At 38.0% G+C, this 14,670-nt stretch overlaps 1 pseudogene; it reads left to right on the top strand.

The window, feature by feature from the left end:
• Positions 1 to 715: 715 nt before the first annotated feature.
• On the top strand, positions 716 to 13,850 carry LOC127215558 (olfactory receptor 4F6-like; annotated as a pseudogene).
• Positions 13,851 to 14,670: the final 820 nt, after the last annotated feature.

Raw genomic sequence — 14,670 nt, 5'->3', positions numbered from 1 at the left:
TTACAAATCCATTTTGCTTTTATCTCTACTTACTAACATATAAAATGTTTCCTGGTACACAATGAATCAATTCATAGATATAAATTCTCTCAACCACATCATTAATTCACTCAAAAATCTTTATTTTTTTTAAAAAATCAACCAGTATTATTAAGACAGAGTATCATATATAAAATAATTGAACATATGAGTTGGTCATGTGTAGGATGTGACAGATGAGGTTCTATTGAATTTGAATGTTAAATAATGAATGATATCTTTTCAATTATAATACAGAGAGATGATTTCTGGCTTGAGCAACAAAATCAGAGTCTCCTTTGCATAATGCCATTCTCTATCCTGTGTATGAGGTAGATGTGATCAGTTGTTCTGACTTCAGTGACAGGGTGATTAACACTGAATATACTAACTCAGCAAGCTCTTACTTTTGTGTTTGATCAGGTGTGACATCTATACCAGTCGATGGGGATTTCTTACAATTTCATGTGTTAGAGATCTCTGCAGGAACTCTTCTTTTCAGTAATGCTTTGATTGCCATTTGTAATGAGAGCAGTAGTGGCCAACAGAATCAATTCAATTTTTGTGAAATTCTCAGGTAATATTTGCCATCCATGGTTAATATACATTTTCACAGTGATTATGCATACACTATTAATCTGAATAGTCTCCTTTTTTCCCTTCAGGTAACAATGAAGTGAACCCCTGATTTATGTCCATGATGAGAGCAAACAATTCTACAGTGTCTGAATTTGTGCTACTGGGGCTCTCAAATTCCTGGGAGGTCCAGATTTTTCTTTTTCTCTTTTTCTGTTTGTTCTATGTGTTCAGTTTGACAGGAAACTTCATTATAGTTGTCACTGTCACTTCTGACCCCTGCTTACATTCTCCCATGTATTTTCTACTGGCAAATCTCTCTGTTATTGATCTTATATTTTGTTCCATTGCAGCACCCAAAATGATATATGATCTTTTTAGAAAGCATAAAGTCATCTCTTTTGGAGGCTGTATCAGTCAGATCTTTTTAGTCATGCTGTTGGGGGCACTGAGATGGTGTTGCTCATAGCCATGGCCTTTGACAGGTATGTGGCCATATGCAAACCTCTCCACTATCTGACCATCATGAGCCCACGCATGTGCTTGTTAATATTAGTGGCTGCGTGGATCGTTGGCCTCATTCATTCATCAGCTCAGTTAGCTTTTGTTATAAACTTGCCCTTTTGTGGTCCTAACATATTGGACAGCTTTTACTGTGACATACCACGACTTCTCAAACTTGCATGCACAGATACTTACAAACTTGAGTTCATGGTAACTGCCAATAGTGGGGTTATTTCCTTGGTTGCATTCTTTTTACTCATCATCTCCTATGTCTTCCTTCTTATCACTGTCCAGAAGCACTCCTTAGGATGTTCATCCAAGGCCCTTTCTACTCTATTGGCTCATATCATGGTTGTAGTTTTATTTTTTGGTCCATTGATTTTTTTCTATGTGTGGCCTGCTCCTTCAACACATGTAGATAAATTTCTAGCTATATTTGATGCGGTTTTGACTCCTTTTCTAAATCCAGTTATCTATACATTCAGGAATGGAGAGATGAAGATAGCAATCAGAAAAGGGTTTTGTCAGCTCCTGGGATTTCAAAAATCAATAGAGATGGCCTGCTTGTGATTTAAAATTCTTAACTGAGGACTGGAAGTTCCTAACAGCCAGCCCCCCTAAAGAGTTTTGTGTTAGAAATCCTTTGAGTACATTCAGATAATCACCACCTGTTGTGTCAGTCTGTTTTGTTTCCACTGAATAATGGGTGCCTCTTTCCTAGAGAGAAAGAAGGCATTTCTATAAAACATGCAGAACTCAAACATTTTATTAACTCTTCTTAATTCTCAAACAACTGTGTTATGAGAAGTTTTCCCACCAGCCTGCTCCCAGAGCTGTGTCACACACAGAGATGCTGTATTAGATATAAAGCTGTTGGCCAGTTACTAGTGTTCCTTATTAGCTAGCTCCGTCTTAAATAGTAACCAATTATTGTTAATATAAGTGTTTCCCTGTGGTCTTATCTTACTGGAGAGAGGGTCCAGACCTTCTTCTAAAGCCACTACATCTTGAATCGTCTCTATTACATCTCCCAGAATCCTTCTTGTCTCCTAGTTCCACCTCTCTTGCCAACAGTGCTTTATTCATTAACCAATAAGAGAAACATATTTACAGAATGACATCTTCCATCATCTCCTATTTTCTGTCTAAAATAAAAAGAAGGGTTTTAACTTTAACATAGAAAAATTACATATGACAAAAGAGTTATTAAGCAAGAACTATAATTACAATATATAGTTCATTAACATTATCAAGAATTAAATAAAATATTCTACTATCTAATCTATCTTTATGTCCTAAAGTCTTATAACTTATCTTTAATCCTAACTAAAGAAAACTTTAACCATAACTACCTGGCTTCAACTCCATCAAAGACCACAGAAGGATAATATATAAACTCTAGCCATGACAGAGACACCTTACTGCCTGGTCAGTCACCTAAAGTTTTTCTGTAATGTTCCATCTTCTGCCTATTAGCCATAGTGTGTCTGGCAGACTCTTCAGCAAAGCAGGAAACTTTAAACTGTCTACCTGTATTGGCAGTTTGTCAGTTACCTTTATCTGTCCTTCAGACTGTCTGGCAGATTCTTCCATGAAGCAGGAACCCTGTAACATTGTCCATCTTGGATTAGCAGTCACTTTTCTGTGGGTCCTGTATATCCAGTTTATATAGCATAAAGTCAAACAGTTCAGATAAGAGCAGTATCCTGCTTAAATGACTAGTCTTGACATATTGGAAGTACACTCCATAATGAGTTTCTTTGATGTTCATCTTCCTTTCTGATGCAGGTGGTGTTTCCAGGAGCATTTGTGCCTCACTGTTAAGAAAAACCCTAAACCATTTTAAATGCCATATTCTGTAGGTCTTTGAAAGGGTTGAAGAATATTTATATATCTCAAATATATATCTGTATATTTAGAAATCTTAACTAGCTTAACTATAAGTTTTGACTATTATAGGTAAAACCTAACTAAAGTTTTGACTATTATAGGTAACAATCTAAAATCTGTACTAAATTATACATTTTTAAATGAGCTATATAGACACAATACCTAAACAAGAGGAGTTATCAAAAAATTGACCTTAAATTGTATCAATAAATGAAAATCCATTCCAAAACAAAGTAATCATAATCCTACTTTTACATTTAAAGAGATTGGTCGTAGTTATTAACCATTTATAACAAACTCCATATAAATGAAACAAACATTTATAAACAATATTTGGGAATTTGGGCATCATTTTTTTCCAAACTTCTTCCTGTTGGTAGGGGGTGCTGTCTTGGGGACCCTAAGAAGATGTAAAAATCCTAGCTGCCTTTCTAAGCTGTTTTGGATGTTGAATCACCTGGTACACGGCTTTAGGGGGTCTTGCTTGATCAAACCATGTTAGTCTGGAAGGAATCCACAGCTTTTCATTTCTGTGGAAAGAAAAAACAGAAATTCTTTTCCCCAGTAACCTGTTCTTAGTCTTAAATTTGGAAGTTTAGGCATTTTTAAAAAACATATAAATTCAATTAATTAAGCATCTTGCTGGTACATATAAATGTCAGCCCCCTCACTTACTGTTTCTGCACAGCCATCTCACTTCCTATCTGTCTATATAGACCTCCAGACTTCTATGCATAACTAGTGGCAAGCTCCATTCTCTGCTCTTCAGACGGTTTATTTGTACAAGCAAGATACCTCCACATGATCTCTGTGTTAGTTCCTGTCTTCTATAAGAAGAAGCTTCTCTGATGAAGGTTCAGCAAGACGCTTACCTATGAATATAGCAGAATGCCCTTTAGAAGTCATTTTATTGCTATGTTCCTTTAGCAGAACAATAGTATTTGATTTTTCCCTAGGCCCATGACCTATTTAGTGTCAGATTTCTTGGTAATGAGAGCAGTCTCAGGCATGCATTTTACCTCAGGGAGTAGGTCTTAAATCCGGACATAGTGGTTGGTTACTCCTATAACAACTTGTGCCACTAGTCCACCAGAATATCATGAAGACAGGTCATCTTTGAAGATTGAAGGGTTTATAGCTAGGTTGTTGGTTACCTTTCTCTTTTTGGTACTGTGCAGAGTACCTCCAAGTATCACAAATACTATTCAGTTGGCTGAAGGTTCTAGTCAGGCACCAATTCTACTCTTTTGTGTCAGTAAGATATGGGAATGTTGTCTTCATCAATAGGGCTTTACCATAAGTGTGTAGAGAATATAAACAACTTTGTTAATCATGTGAGATGGTTGGGTGTTTTCATGCAGCCCCTTTAGTCAATGACTTAACTAGATGCAACCCCTTCTTGACATTAGATGTTTCCCTTGGTGTTCCCCTATTATTTGGTAATTATATTTAGATTTAGATTCAAATTTATTAGGTGTTATATATAAAGAAACATATTCATTTCTTTTAGGTTTTTCAATTTGGTAGAGTATAGCTTTTTTTTTGAGTATAGCTTTTTAAAGTATGTTTTTATCACAGTCTAAGCCACAAAACCTTTGACTTACATTTTGCCATGCCTACAAAACCATATGCTAGTATATAGTGGGATTTAATTCAAATCAGAAATTAGTTTACTATTCCCATATATGCTTTGACCACTCTACAAATAGGAATCCATTCCTGGTATAACCAAATACTAGATATTCCAGAGATGTTGGTTAAGACTACATACTGCTGGACAATTTAAAAAAAAGTAACAGTAAAATGACTCCTAATGATATTCTGCTATACTCATAGATCTGTGCTTTCTTAAGCCATAATCATATAGGCTTCCTCCTGTGTAGACTAGAATAGCTACAGAGAGCTACACTCAGACATGATGCTGAGAGAGAGTCTAAACTGGAAGCGTCTATCAAATCCATTCCCTTGGAGGACACCAGGAAAGCAAGGCCATCTGAATCAACTAAGCAATATCCATATGCACTTTCAGAGAGTGAAGCAACAGGCAGAGAATCTATATGAGTCGCAGCAGGTCTTCTACAGACATATGATAGCTTTCAGTTTAGCATTTCTAAGAGAATCCTGAGTGTGTAAATGAGTGGGTCTTTGATTCTTGTGTCTTCTCTTGGGGTACTTTTTCGTTTGTTGGTTTACTTGTCCAACATGGATGTGATAGTTTTTGTTTTATATCATTATATATATTTTAAATCTTTTTTCTTTTTTATTTATTTATTTATTTTATATAATCAAGTCCATTTAAATGAAAACAAAAAATTATAGACAATATTTGGGAATTTGGGCATTGTTCTTTACAAACTACTTCCTGCTGGTAGGGGCGCTGTCATGGGGTATTTGAAGAAGATGCAGAAATCCTGGCTGGAGTCTGTAAGGCTGCTTTGTCCAGCTGTTTTGAATGTAGGATCACTTGGTACTCTGTTTCAGGTGGTCTGGCTTGATCAAACCATATTAGTCTGAAAGGAATCCACAGCTTTTAATTTTCCATGGAAACAAAAATAGAAATCATTTTCCCCAGTAACTTGTCCTTCAACTTAAATTTTGGAGTCAAAGCATTTTTTTAAAATTTAATTTATTATTTTACATGTCGATCCCAGTTCCCTCTTCCTCCTTCCCTCCCTCCCTTCTTCCCTCCCTTTTACCCTCTCTGCCCTCTCACATGCACTCTAAACACCCTCCCCTCCCATCCCCTTACCCCAATTCCATATGTAGGGGATTGCCATCCAGTTGGGGTCATGTAGATCTGACAGGTCCTGTGAAGTAGGGACTAGGGCTTCTCTCCTGTCTCTAGATTAAGGCAGTTATTCCTCCATGGGAGATGTGTTCGCAAAGTCCTTTTGTGCACTAGGGATACATCCTGGCTCCACTGTCTGAGTCCCTTAGACTGCTCAGTCCTTCTGGCTGAGACCCAGTATTCAGGGGGGCTGAGTCAGACCCATGCTGGCTTCCCAGCTATCAGTCTGGTGGCACATTAGCTCCTCCTTGTTCAGGTAAGCTGTCTCTGTGTGTTTCTGCTGCCTGATCTTGTCCTCCCCATCTGCATCTGGGTTCTACTTTGACTCAATGTTTATGTATCAGTGTTTGCTCCTGTTTCCATCAGGCATTAGTTGAGGGCTCCATGGAGAAGTTAGTTGTTGATCTCACTCTCTGGGAAGGGCATTTGTGGTAGCCTTTCCACAGAAGCTCAAATTTTTAGTTGGCAGCAGTCTTGTAGTTCTCTAGACCTTTGTTTGTGAATTTTATCTTCAAACCAATATTGGCTCCCCTCTTTTATGTTCTTTCTCTCTCTTTCCTGTCTTCTATTACTAACCAGGCTCAATCTTCCTGGTCGCACATGTCTTCCTTTCCTCCCCCTCGTTTTCTCCTACTTCTCTCTCCATTTGCTTCCCCTGAGCTCTGGGGGACTTGTCCCTTCCCGGTTCTGTGAGGGACTTTATATGAATCTCTCAAAATACATCTTCTACCCTAGTTCCTCTGGTGGTGTGAATTATAGGCTGGTGATCCTTTGATCTAGGTCTAAAAATCCATATATGAGTGGGTACATACTGTGTTCCTCTTTTTGTGACTGGGTTACCTCATTCAGGATGGTTTCTTCAAGTGCCATCCACTTGCCTGCGAATTTCAAGATACCATTATTTTTTTTCTGCAGAGTAGTATTCCATCTTATTCCTGCCAGAATGGCTAAAATTAGAAACACCAATGATGATTCATGTTGGAGAGGATGTGGAGAAATAGAACACTCCTCCACTGCTGGTGGGAGTGCAAACTCATACAGCCATTTTGGAGATCAGTATGGTGGTTCCTCAGGAAAATGGGAATTAGTGTACCACAGGACCTGGCAATCCCCTTCTTCAGCATACACCCAAATGATCCACATCCATGCAACAAAGACATGTGTTCAACTATGTTCATAGCAGCACTATTTGTAATAGCAAGAACCTGGAAGCAACCTAGATGCCCCTCAATTGAAGAATGGTTAATGATGTGGCACATCTATATCATTATATTTTGTTCTGGTATGTTTTGTTGTTATCATTTAGTAACTTATTATTTTCTAATGAGAGATAGAAAGGGGAGTAGATCCAGGTGGGGGTGGGGAGGGGAGAAAATGGGAGGGAGTAGAAAGAGGAAAACTATATTCATGATATATTATATGTGAAAAGAAACTATTTTCTTTTAATGTGTATTTTTAAAATTTTATTTATTTATTTTTCTTATTTTACATATCGATTCCAGTTCCCGCTCCATCCCATCCTCTGATGCCCTCACTGACACCCCCATCCATTCACCAGGGAAGATGAGGCCATTCATGAGGTATCATTAAATCTGTCAAGTCATTTGGGATAGGGCCTAGGACCTTTCCCCATGTCTCTAGGCTAAGAGAGTATTCTTCTATGCCATGGGAATGGGCTCCTAAAGTCCATTCCTTCACTAGGAATCCATCCTGGTTCCACTGTCAGAGGTCCTATAGACTGCCCAGGCCTTCTAATGAAGACCCATGTTCAGAGGGTCTGAGTTGGTCCAATGGTGGTTTCCAAGCTATCAGTCTGGGGTTCATGAACTCCCCCTTGTTCAAGTCAGCTGTCTCTGTGGGTTTCTGCAGCCTGGTCTTGACCCCTTTGCTCATCACTTCTCCCTCTCTGCAACTGGATTCCAGGAGTTTGGCTCAGTGTTTGCCTGTTGGTGTCTGCTTTTGCTTCCATCAGCAACTGGATGAGGGCTCTAGGATGACATATAAGGTAGTTATCAATCTAATTATTAGGGAAGGGCATTTAAGATAGCCTCTATACTATTGCTTAGGTTGTTAGTTGGAGTCATCCTTGTAGGTCTCTGGACATTTCCCTAGTGCTTATAATAGCTTCATGTATTATGGTATGGTATGGTGAAGATATTTTCCAATTCTGTGGGCTGCCATTTTGTCTTGTTGACTGTGTCCTTTGCCGCACTGAAGACTCATAGTTTCAGGAGGTCCCATTTATTAAATGTCAATCTCAGTGTCTGTGCTACTAGTGTTGTGTTCAGGAAGTGGTCCCCTGTTCAAGGGTACCTCCTACCTTCTCTTCTAAGAGGTTCAGTGTGGCTGGATTTATGTTGAAGTGTTTGATCCATTTGACTTCAGTTTTGTGCATGGTGATCAATATAGATGTATCTGAAGTCTACATGCCAGCATCCAGTTATGCCAGCACCATTTGTTGAAGATGCTTTCCTCGTTCATTTGTATAATTTTAGCTTCTTTGTCAAAAATCAGGTGTTCGTAGGTGTGGGGTTAATATTAGGATTTTATATTCAATTCCATTGGTATATCTGTCTATGTTTTGTACCAATACCAAGCTTTTCAGGACATTACCTGTATAATATAGGTTGCCTCCAGAAGTTCCTTTATTGTACAGATGTTTTGGCTATCCTGGGTCTTTTGTTTTTCTATAATAAGTTGAGTATTGTCCTTTCAAGGTCTATGAAGAATTGTGCTGGCGATTGCATTGAATCCAGTAGAATGCTTTTGGCAAGGTTGCCATTTTAACTATGTTGATCCTACCTATCCAAGAACATGGGAAATCTTTCCATTTTCTGGTATTTTCTTTAATTTCTTTCTTTAAAAACATAAAATAAAGCTATTTTAAAAGGTAATGTTTCCCTGATTTATTTCTCAGCCCCTTTGACATCTGTATATAGTAGGGCAACTGATTTATTTTTGAGTAAATCTTGTATCCTCCCACTTTGATGAAGGTGTTTATCACATGTTTGAGTTCCCTGGTGGAGTTTTTGGGTCACTCATATCATTGGTAGTCTTGTAGTTCTCTAGACTTTCTTTGTGTTCAATTTTATCTTCAAACCAATATTGGCTCCATCTTTTATTCATTCTCTCTCTCTCTCTCTCTCTCTCTCTCTCTCTCTCTCTCTCCTCTCTCCTGTTCTCCCGTCTTCTATTCCTATCCAGACTCAATCTTCCTAGTTGCACATGTTTTCCTCTCCTCCTCATTTTCTCCTACTTCTCTCTCTATTCATTGCCCCCCCCCCACTTCCCCTCTACTCTGGGGGACTTGTCCCTTCCCGGTTCTGTGAGGGATTTTATATGAATCTCTTAGAATACATGTTCTACCCTAGTTCCTCTGGTGGTTTGAATTATAGGCCGATGATCCTTTGCTCTAGGTCTAAAATCCATATATGAGTGAGTACGTACTATGTTCCTCTTTTTGTGACTGGGTTACCTCATTCAGGATGGTTTCTTTAAGTGCCATCCACTTGCCTGCAAATTTCAAAATTCCATTATTTTTTTCTGCAGATTAGTATTCCATTGTGTAGATGTGCCACATCCATTCTTCAATTGAGGGGCATCTAGGTTGCTTCCAGGTTCTTGCTATTACAAATAGTGCTGCTATGAACATAGTTGCACAGATGTCTTTGTTGCATGGATGTGGGTCATTGGGGTATATGCCTAAGAAGGGGATTGCTGGGTCCTGTGGTAAAATAATTCCAAATTTCCTGAGGAACCACCATACTGATCTCCAAAATGACTGTACGGTTTGCACTCCCACCGGCAGTGGAGGAGTGTTGTCCTTTCTTCATATCCTCTCCAGCATGAGTTGTCATTGGTGTTTCTAACTTTAGCCATTCTGGCAGGAATAAGATGGTATCTCAAAGTTGTTTTGATTTGCATTTCCCTGATAGCTAGGGATGTTGAGCACTTTCTTAAGTGTCTTTCAGCCTTTTTGATTTTCTCTATTGAGGATTCTTTCTTCAGTTCTGTACCCCAATTTTAATAGGGTTATTTGGTGTTTTGTTGACTAGTTTCTTGAGTTGTTTGTATATTTTGGAGATCAGCCCTTTGTCGGATATAGGATTGGTGAAAATCTTTTCCCAGTCTGTGGGCTGCCGTTTGGTCTTGTCCACTGTGTCCTTTGCCTTACAGAAGCTTCTATGCTTGAAGAGGTCCCATTTATTAATTGTTGCTCTCAGTGTCTGTGCCCTGGAGTTATGTTCAGGAAGCAGTCCCCTATACCAATTTGTTCAAGGATACCTCCTACTTTCTCTTCTAAGAGGTTCAATGTGGCTGGATTGATGTTGAGGTCTTTGATCCATTTGGACTTGAGTTTTGTGCATAGCCACAGACTTGGATCTATCTGCAGTCTTCACACTCTCATACAATTGTGCCAGCACCATTTGTTGAAGATGCTATTCTCGCCCCATTGTATAATTTTAGCTGTTTTGTCAAAATTCAGGTGTTCATAGGTGTATGGGTTAATATCAAAATTTTCAATTCGATTCCATTGGTCTACCTGTTTATTTTTGTGCCAATAGCAAGTTGTTTTCAGAACTATAGCTCTGTAGTAGAGCTTAAAGTCAGGAATGGTGATGCCTCCTGAAGTTCTTTTATTGTATAGTGTTGTTTTTGCTATCTTGGGTCTTTTGCTTTTCCATATAAAGTTGATTATTATCCTATCAAGGTCAGTGAAAAATTGCGGTGGGATTTTAATGGGGATTGCATTGAATCTGTAGATTGCTTTTGGCAAGATTGCGATGTTTACTATGTTTATCCTACCTATCCAAGAGCATGGGGGATCTTTCCATTTTCTGGTATCTTCTTTAATTTCTTTCTTTAGAGCCACAATGTTCTTATTATACTGGTCTTTTACTTGTTTGGTGGCGTTACACCAAGATACTTTATGTTGCTTGTGGCTATTGTAAAGGTGATGTTTCTCTGATTTCTTTTTCTGTCTCTTTGTCATCTGAAAAAAGGAGGGCTAGTGATTTTTGAGTTTATCTTGTATCCTGCTAGTTTGCTGAAGGTGTTTATCAGCTGTAGGAGTTCCCTGGTAGAGTTTTATTGGGTCGCTTATGTAAACTATCATATCATCTGCGAATAGAGACAGTTTTACTTCTTCCTTTCCAATTTGGATCCCCCTTGATCTCCCTTTTGTTGTCTTATAGCATTAGCTAAAACTTCTAGTATGATATTGAAGAGATATGGAGAGAGAGGGCAGCCTTGTCTTTGTTCCTGATTTTAGAGGAATTGGCTTAAGTTTCTCTCCATTCAGTTTGATGTTGGCAGGTAGTTTGCTCTATATTGCTCTTATTATGTTTAGGTATGTTCCTGTTATCCTTGACTTCTCCAAGACATTTATCATGAAAATGGTGTTGAATTTTGTCGAAGGCTTTTTCAGCATCTAGGTAGATAATATGGTTTTTCTTTTTCAGTTTGTTTATATGGTGGATCATGTTGATAGATTTTCATATGTTAATCCATATCTGCAATACAGGGATGAAGCCTACTTGGTCATAGTGGATGATTTCTCTGATGTATTCTTGAATTCGGTTTGCTAGTATTTTATTGAGTATTTTGCATCGATTTTCCTCAGGGATATTGGTCTGTAGTTTTCTTTGTTAGTTGTGTCTTTGTGAGGCTTGGGTACCAAGGTTATTGTGGCCTCATAAAAAGAATTTGGCAATGAACCTTCTGTTTCTATTTTGTGGAATAGTTTGAGGAGTAGTGAGTGGTATTAGTTATTCCTTAAATGTCTGGTGGGAATTCTGCACTGAATCCATCTGGCCCTGGACTTTTTTTGGTTTGAAGACTTTCAATGACTGCTTCTATTTCATTGTGGGTTATAGGTCTAATATTTTGTCTGTCTGTTCTTGATTTAATTTTGGTAAGTGATGTTATCCAGAAATTTGTCAATTTCCTTTGAATTTTCAATTTTTGTGGAGTAAAGATTTTCAAAGTATGACCTGAAAATTGTCTGGATATCCTCTGTGTCCATTGTTATGTTCCCCTTTTTGTTTCTGATTTTGTTAATTTGCATGTTCTCTCTCTGCTTTTTCATTAGTTTGGATAAAGGTTTGTCCATCTTGTTGATTTTCTCAAAAAACCAACTCTTTGTTGCATTGATTTTTTGTGTTGTTTTCCTGGATTCTATTTTGTTGATTTTAGCCCTCAAGTTGATTATTTCCTGTTGTCTACTCCTATGGGGTGAGTTTGCTTCTCTCTGTTCTGAGGTTTTTTCAGTTGCACTGTTAATTCTCTTATGTGACTATCCTCTGTTTTCTTTATAAGGGCACTTAGTGGAATGAACTTCCTTCCCTGTTAGCACTGCTTTCAAGGTGTCCCATAAGTTCGGGTATGTTGTTTCCTCATTCTTGTTCAATATTAGGTGAGTTAAGACCATTAATGTTGAGGGTAAGTAAGGACCATTGATTGTTGATGCTTGTTTGTTTTAGGTTTGTAGTTGGCCTTGGTATTGTGAATATAGTTGTTCTGCTTTACCCTTGGTTTCTGGTGTAGTTAGAAAGTATCTGTTGCCTACATTTTTTGTGGGTGTAGTTACCTTCCTTGTGTTGGAGTTTTCCTTCCAATACTTTCTGTAGGGCTGGATTTGTAGATACATATTTGGAAATCCGGTTTTGTCATTAAATATTGTGTTTTCTCCATCCATAGTGATTGAGAGTTTTGCTGGATATAGTAGCCTGGGCTGACATCTGTGTTCTGTTAATACTTTCTGTAGGGGGGATGGGTGGGGAGGGTGTTTAGAGTGCATGTGAGAGGGCAGAGAGGGGCAAAGGGAGGGAAGGAGGAAAAGGAAGGGCTGGGGGGAGGGAGGGAGGAAGGAAGGGAGGGAGAATGAACTTTGGGGTTGACATGTAAAATAATAAATTAAATTAAAAAAAATGCTTTGACTCCAAAATTTAAGTTCAAGGACAAGTTACTGGGGAAAATGATTTCTATTTTTGTTTCCACATGAAAATGAAAAGATGTGGATTCCTTCCAGACTAATGTGGTTTGATCCGCCAGACCGACTGAAACAGAGTACCAGGTGATCCTACATTCAAAATAGCTGGACAAAACAGCCCTACAGACTACAGCCAGGATATCTGAATCTTCTTGAATCCCCCATGACAGCGCCCTTACCAGCAGGAAGGAAGTAGTTTGGAAAGAACAACGCCCAAATTCCCCAAATATTGTGTATAAATGTTTGTTTTCATTTAATTTGACTTTGTTATATAAAATTAAATAAAATAATAATAAAAAACAAAATATTTCTAAATAGCAAAATGTCTCCCTCATAGGGGATTTACAAATGTATGTTCCCCATTAACAGCTTCTATACTTGACTACCATGGGAAAATAGAAATATTCCTATAGGATAATTCTCCTGGCCATGTAATTTCAGCATCTCAGACAGTCCTAGATTTCTGCAGCACTACTTGGTCACTTCCTCCTAGAGCTATAGTTAGTGTCCATGCTAACAAAAGTAGGGCTATTTTTATCTACAATATTCTCCAAAGGGCCTGGTTTATATTTTGGGAAAGATGGAATGGTAAACATTGATTTTTTTCTATTATAACAAAAGTATGTAAGGGAAGAATAGTAACAATATTGGAGGATAGAAGTTTCTATGTTTTAGAAATGGAGATAATGTTGTTGTGTGATGAAGATTTTCTGTTCATGTATGCACTTTTATCCTATGTAACTGAGGTAACTACATTTTTTTTGTCCTTAGAGTTTATGTACCATATTGATGATCAGACTATCCCCTTGGACACCGGTCTCATTAATTCCTCCCTCAAAAGTCTATGTTCAATCCAAAGCCCTCTCTCTGCTCACATCACTGTGGTGTTTTATTCTTTGGCCACATGCTGTTTGTTTGTGCAGGCCACAACCTGACTCCCAGATAGACAAATTTCTTGATTTTTTTGATGCAGTTTTCACTCCTTTTCTAAATCCAGTTGTCTACACATTTAGGAACAAAGAGATGAAGGCAGCAATAAAGAGAGTTTTTAAAACATTATTAGCTTTTAGAAATATTTCATAAATAATGTAGTGACATCTGAATTTGAAAATAATGTATCTTGCATGAGAAATTTTTAGAATGGCATCACTGTTGTGCATAATTAATGAGTGTTATCGTGTTCATAAAAATGCTCTTGTATGTTCCAGACCAAGGAAGGATTTAATCAAATAAAGCTTTATATTGTTTCAGTTAGTCTACACAAATCTGTAGCAACTATACTACATTTACAACTAAGTTTTTATTTTTACTTCAAGATTGTCAGTTTATTATTATTTTTAAAGCTATTTATAAACTCACTAAGATACTAATTATTTACCTGTCATTAAAAATTCTTACTCCTAATAATGATGAATAGATATCTTCTTTATTTTGTGTTAGAAAATATCCATGTTTCATCAAAGTTTTTTAAAATGCATATTATAAGCTGTCATCTTTCACTTTAATATTTCTAAGTAGACACATCACATCTAAACTTCTTTACCCCGGCCCTATCGTATACATTCTTCTCCCAGGGGTCTAGTTCAGTGAGTCTCCATGACCCGTCCTCCATCTCCTCAACTTGGCAGATCTAGCCAAGGTCTTACATCAAGTTCCCTGGCCTATTATAGCCGCCAATTCCTGGAATCCAGTTGTGGTGAGAGAGGCGTGATGAGAAAAGGGTCAAGATCATGCTGGGGAACCCATAGAAACAGTTGACCTGAACAAAGAGGAGCTCATGGACCCCAGACTGACAGCTTGGAAACCAGCATAGGATGGGAGCATGCCCCTTGCATCTTGGTGTCGGTTAGCCCCTGGTAATGGAATAACATTTATACCTAGTGTGTGAATGGACATAAGGAAC

The sequence above is a fragment of the Phodopus roborovskii genome, unplaced genomic scaffold, assembly GCF_943737965.1.
Source record: "Phodopus roborovskii unplaced genomic scaffold, PHOROB, whole genome shotgun sequence".
NCBI classification, from domain to species: Eukaryota; Metazoa; Chordata; class Mammalia; order Rodentia; family Cricetidae; genus Phodopus; species Phodopus roborovskii.
Note: the sequence above shows the minus strand (reverse complement) of the source record. Positions and strands in the feature narration are given on the sequence as shown.